Source organism: Rhinopithecus roxellana, chromosome 14, assembly GCF_007565055.1.
Source record: "Rhinopithecus roxellana isolate Shanxi Qingling chromosome 14, ASM756505v1, whole genome shotgun sequence".
NCBI lineage: Eukaryota > Metazoa > Chordata > Mammalia > Primates > Cercopithecidae > Rhinopithecus > Rhinopithecus roxellana.
In genome coordinates this window covers 15,456,410-15,462,409 of record NC_044562.1, presented here as the reverse complement: position 1 = coordinate 15,462,409, position 6,000 = coordinate 15,456,410, and the positions used below count along the sequence as shown (strand labels likewise).

General features: G+C 40.4%; 1 protein-coding gene across 2 annotated transcripts in view; it reads right to left on the bottom strand.

The window, feature by feature from the left end:
- Positions 1-6,000, bottom strand: part of CNTNAP5 (contactin associated protein like 5) — an 886,717-nt gene that overhangs the window by 150,743 nt on the left and 729,974 nt on the right. The window lies entirely within an intron of this gene.

The following is a 6,000-nucleotide window of genomic DNA, read 5'->3' as shown; positions in this document are numbered from 1 at the left end:
AGTGATAGTGGCAGTGCTGGTGGTGGTAATGGTGATGGTAGTGATGGTGGTAGTAGTGATGGTGTCATCATTGGTGGTGGTGGAGATAATGGTCATGGTGGTAGTGGTGATGGAGGTAATGGTGACGGTGATGGTAACAGTCATACTGGCAGTGCTGGTGGTGGTAATGGTGATGGTAGTGATGGTTCTGGCAGTGGTGGTGATGATAGTGGTGGTGGTGGCGATGGTGGTGGTAATCGTGATGGTGGTAATGGTGGTGGTGATGGTGGTGATGAAGGTGATGATGATGGTGCCAATGATGGTGGTGGCGATGATAGTGGTAATGATGGATAACCATTAAGAGAGAGAACTGGAAGGGGTAGCACAGTGGGAACAATGAACTCTATGCCAGGCACTATGCTAAGCACTGACCATGGATTATCTCATTTTAATACACAAAACCACCCTATGAGAAATGTAGCATTATTCTCATTTTATGAGTGAGAAAACTAAAGTGCACAGAAATATAAATAATTTGCTGAAAGTGTCCTAGGTGGTAAGTAGAATCTGACTGCAAAGGCAGGGTTCTTCACGATTTTGCTCTATTGAGTATATTGTCTTGTGTTTTCCATTATCACATAAGAATGTTCTAAATTTAAAGGAAATGGAGAGGTTAATTGTAATTTACAAATTGAGGATGAGGAGAGGACTGCAACTTTCATATGCCAGGCTTTCCTTTTTTTCTAGGCACCTTCACAATTGCTCCCTCTCCTCTACCCCCTAAAATAGGAAATGGGTATTTATTTGACAAAGTCATCAACTGCCAGATTTAAATTATCAGAAATGCCAAAAGACAGACTCCACCCCAGAGCACTTTCTTCCCAGCCTTTAAACCTTAACCAAAAGCAATCTGCATCAAAGTCCCCATTACACAGAATTTTGAGTATCTGAGAGCTTGAATTCTTTTGCTTTCTGGTGAGCCCTGGCCTAAAGGGGAGTAAGGTGGAAGCAGTAGGAATGGGATTTGAGAGCTTAGACTCTGGAGCTACTGTGACCTAAGGCAAGTTTTCAATGTCACCATGCCTCAATTTTCTTGTCTGCAAAATGGGAATAAGAACAGTACTTAAATCATCAGATTATTTAGACATGAATCCTGATAAAGTTAACTTTGCCTGGCACATACTGCATGTTCAACAAGTGATAGCTGTTATTATTACTGTGACCTGTGATTTTTCAACCTAGGCAAATTGGCTTCAGGTTACAAATCCATGCCTTAAAGGAAACAGAATTGAAGGGAACAGATTGAGTGACGAGCAGTTAGACTAAATAAGAGTGAAGGTGGCCCCTTGAGTCTTTCCCTGTTTCTTATTCAGATCACCAGTGCCACCTGGAAGCCCTGCATATCTCAAAATTTAAAAACACTTAACTGAGAGATGACTGGACCCCACAATTACATTTTTCTATAAAACATGGAATAAGATTGGTGAGAATTTGGGTGAGGAATGTTAAAGATTTTACTAAAAGCTTTCCTGCAAGGCTAGTCTTGTGGATAATAAATTCCACTGAGACAACATATGTTTGTGGAGGGCTTGCTGCTTCGCTGTGACTAGCCTTGCCCCCTGACCACCACCTTCCCGTCTGTGCTTACCTCTTCTCCAAACTGCAGCCCCCTGCTGTATAATAATCTGTTTACTGTCTCCCCCGAGTCTGCAACTCTAGAACACCTCATTTATCATATACCCAGCACCTAGCACTGTGCCTTGTATACAGCAAGTTCTCATTTTATTCATTGAAACGTCATTACATTGCACATACTAAATGCAATTCTGCAATTTTCTTCATACTTTTACAGGTTTATACCAAGGTATTAGGGTCCTTGCAGAGTCTTTAAAATTATTATTATTTAACTTTATTAAAGCAACTATTAAAGACATACTATGTTTAAGTCATTACTCCTAGAATCAGTAAAATTCAATAAAAATAGTTGGTATTTACCGAGTACTTACTGTGAGCCAAGAACCTTGCTACTCGTTTTTCATTAATCAACTCACTAAACCTTGCTACAACTTTATGAGACAGGAATCTTTTACAGATGAGGGAAGTGAGGTACAGGTCGCTAAGTAAGCTGACCCAGTGCAGGTGGGGCAGAGTCTGGATGTGAGTCCAGGTGGTGTTTCCCAGAGCTCAATTTTTAAATCATTATTCCTATGATAAAACCTCCACACCTGGAAACCTGTGCAGTTGCCCTAGGTAGTCAAAGCTAGAATAGATGATAAAGATGCTGAAAACAAGGTAAGAGAATGAAGGATCCATCCCACTTTGGCCAATGCCTTTATGACGGGGCCCTTAAGGTAAATTCAAGTTGGCTCTCACTTGCTGAAGAGGTGGACATAGCCCATTGGCCCTGAATAGGAAGGGAGAAGACCCATGAGAGCATTAGCTCTATCGTGAACTTAACCTCTAAGCTCAACCTCCCCCAGCCTTCTGACAAATGCCTTCTCTCACCAGCTACTTCTTTATGGTTCAAGGCAAAGCTAAGGAGTGTCCTCAGTCTTTCAGGGCATTTTTATCAAGTCAGGCCCCGTGCTAGGCACTGAGAATTCTGAGACAAATGAAACAAGATGAGTTCACGATTTACTTTTGAGAAGACTGATAAAGAAAAGAAAGGGCATGTTTAGGGCTGTTACAGAGTTTCTACCAAGTGCTCCTAGGAGATGGGAGGAAGCTGCTAAGAAGACAACTGCATGTTCTTCCAGGAGTGACCAGCAAGCCCATTAGAGAATATCTTTAGGACACACTCTACACGTCTCCTCCCGGCACTCAATCCTGAGCTCCGTGAAGACGGAACCACACTCCATTCTGTGTCCTCAATCCCCACCCCAGGTCAGCATGAGAGATATTTCAGGGTCCATTTATGGAATGAATAATTTGTAAGGCCTTAATATAGTGAGTTAATCTCTCTGTCCTTCCAGGTGTCCATGTGTAAAATGAGAAATATGAACTAAATAAAATACTGTTAAAACTTTTCAGGGACATAATCTCTTTAAGGATCTGACAGCAGTCACAGTTTCTAACTCTAGAAAAATAGTACCTGTGATTGCACAAAATTGCAGGGACTTCCTCTATGTCCTGTGCCTCAAAATCTGGAGGTAAATAATTGTATGTTCTCTTGAGTTCTAACATTGTCAATCCTGCGGACCCGGGCAAAGCAGAGTTGGGGGGGTGCTATAAGGAGCCAGACAGAGCTGGGTGAGTCCTGGATTCTAACCTTCCCAGCTGAGTGATCAGGGCCTGCTGCTTGCCCTCTCTAGGCTCATCCTGCCTGCCGGTGCACTGTGCGGTGGTAATCACAGTACAACATAGGGATCGTCATCGATGGGAGTGCTTGGAAACAAAATGAAATCAGGAATGTAAAGAATTGTACAGTGTCTAATCAGAATAATTGCTCAATAATTCAACAAAAGTGTAATTATTAATAGTATTCATTTGTACTATTCTCTGAAGTTCTAACTATAGTGTGTCCAAGTTAACATCACATTTGGTAACATTCTCAGTATAATACTTCTGAAATTATAAAGTTAAATCTTTCTTGCTCTCTTTGTGTATATATATGTATCTATACAGTATACACACATATTTATAGAGTACATACATACACATACATACACATATATACACACACACACATACATACAGTATATATATGTATCGTTTTTCCCATGAGCAGCTCAGGAAATTTCTGGTTTTGTTTCCTTTTCAAGGCATTTTTTAAAATAAATTACACATTTCAATTCTGACAACTGCCTTAGAAGAATCCTCATTGATTGTTTCCCTGGCAACTACCTTCTTTCTAACAATACTGAGTTTGCTTTGGGAAACTCCTCCCTCTCTCACTTTCCCATGGGCTTCAGGGGAAGCTAGCCCAGTCTCTGGTGTGGGGGTCGGCCCTGGTATAAATCAATCTGCAATCTATACGTTCCCAGCCACACACGTTGGTTCTTGAGGGCCAAGTGAGTGGCCTCTCAGGAGGATTGCTTATAGGGCTGGGAAGCAGGGATTCTCCACCAGCTGGGATGCAGCTTCACCATGAGGGAGTGCCAGCCTTAGACCAAAGCAGACATTCAACATTCATAACAGAGAGAGAAAACCATGAGACGACTGATAACTTTGTTAAACTACTGCAAACAACCATAAATAAAGCCAGTCCTACCTCCTCTGGGCTTCGTCACATGCTCCAGTACCAGTGAATTTCCATTCTTGTGGCTGCCGGTTCAGATTGAGTTTTCTGTTATTCGCAGCCAAAGGCATCTCTGGGTGGCATATGGATGTCACCAACCCCATGTTGCATAAATAAGCATAGGAAGGGAGAAGAACTTGCTCAAGGCAGCTCACAAACCCACTTGGAAGAACAAAAGTTTGAATCCATATTGGGTTCTAGTCTAGCTTCTTTCCACTATGCCAGACTGACTCTCATAAGCCATTTCCTTCTGATCTCCTCATCTACTCTAAAATATCAATTTCTACCTGTACAGCCATTGTGAGATAAGTATCAAAACAGTTATCGTTTCCACAGGCCCACTAAAACACATTCACTAAGACTTGCCAACATAGTGGCGTGTCTTCTTTTTCATAGAGTATGGGCTACAAAATTCAAATATCTTTGAAAGCAGGCTGGAAGGCAATGGATTGAAAATTTCATGGAAATCTACTGTTCCCTGTCCAACAATTTGGATATATCAACCTTGGAAACTGCTGCTCGGATAGTTTTAGATGAACGCTCCTTGGGGAAGGGAGGGAAATCTATTCTGAGCAACTGCATCTGTTAAAAGGCCATTTCCTTTCCAAGTGCCTGGTCTGTGGATGTTTCTTGCTATGAACCCTTTAGGGTAAAAATTCTATCTGCCTAAAATGCGTAATACGAGTGTCGCTATAAATAAAGAATGCAAGATGTTTCCACCCCACTTTGGTCTTTTCCCCTTTTAAATATTAATAATAACAAATATTTTGAGCACTATAAGATCTTGAACTTCTCAATGTTTTCATATAAAATCTTGTCTTGGAAAGTATATGTTCTCCAATCTGGTGATATATTATGTACCAACCAATTACCTCAGTGGGTTTTGATTTTTGTCAAATGTAATTCTAACCTGCGCTAAAAACAATCTTGCATAAGCCAAAGGGAAAATACAGTAGCACAAAGTACAAACAAATTGGACATGGATATGTAATTAACACTAAATCATCAGTCATTACCTTGTAATAACATACCATGATGTTTACTGCTGCTTTAATGAATCAAAAGGCCATGGGGCCTAATTTTTATTAAATTTACATTGAAGTTATTATATCCAAATTATGAAATTGTTGGCATTCAACTCAACATTTTTAGAGACTGGTCACGTTAGCTGTGAGGGATCTTGTTTCACACCAAAGCCACAAGAGCTTCCTCCCATTAATAGTCTCAATAGCTGGAGTAAAAGGAGATTAAAACTACCAATTAAGAAGATCTTTTTCCTTGTACATATTGTGCGGTAACTGCAAAAGAAACACTTAGCTGCTTGGTAATTTGCAGGAGACTTAAACACCTCTGCCATCTTCTCCAGTCTTTTTTTTTTTCCTCCTTTTCTGGAGCTCTCAAATTTCCAATTTCTGTTGCTAACACATTACTTATACTTTCAAGGGTATTTCGTGCAGTCACATCATTATAGTGATATGGTCAATGGCCTCAATCAAACTACAGGAAAACATTCATTTAGACACACATTCATAAGGCACCTAATGACAAGCCTGAGTCTTTATGGTCACAGGAATAACACGGCAAGGTGCTGGCTATAGCCTACCCTGTGTATAAGTAGTAAAAAGTGCACTCAGTGCAGAGAACCTAAAACAATAGTAAAAGTCACTAAAAATACATCTTTTTAAAAATTACTACCATACACAAGTAATTCTAAGCAATGTTAGTGATAAAACATTCCTTCACCAAATAAATCATTTGTTGGTCTGTTTCAATAGATGCTGAAG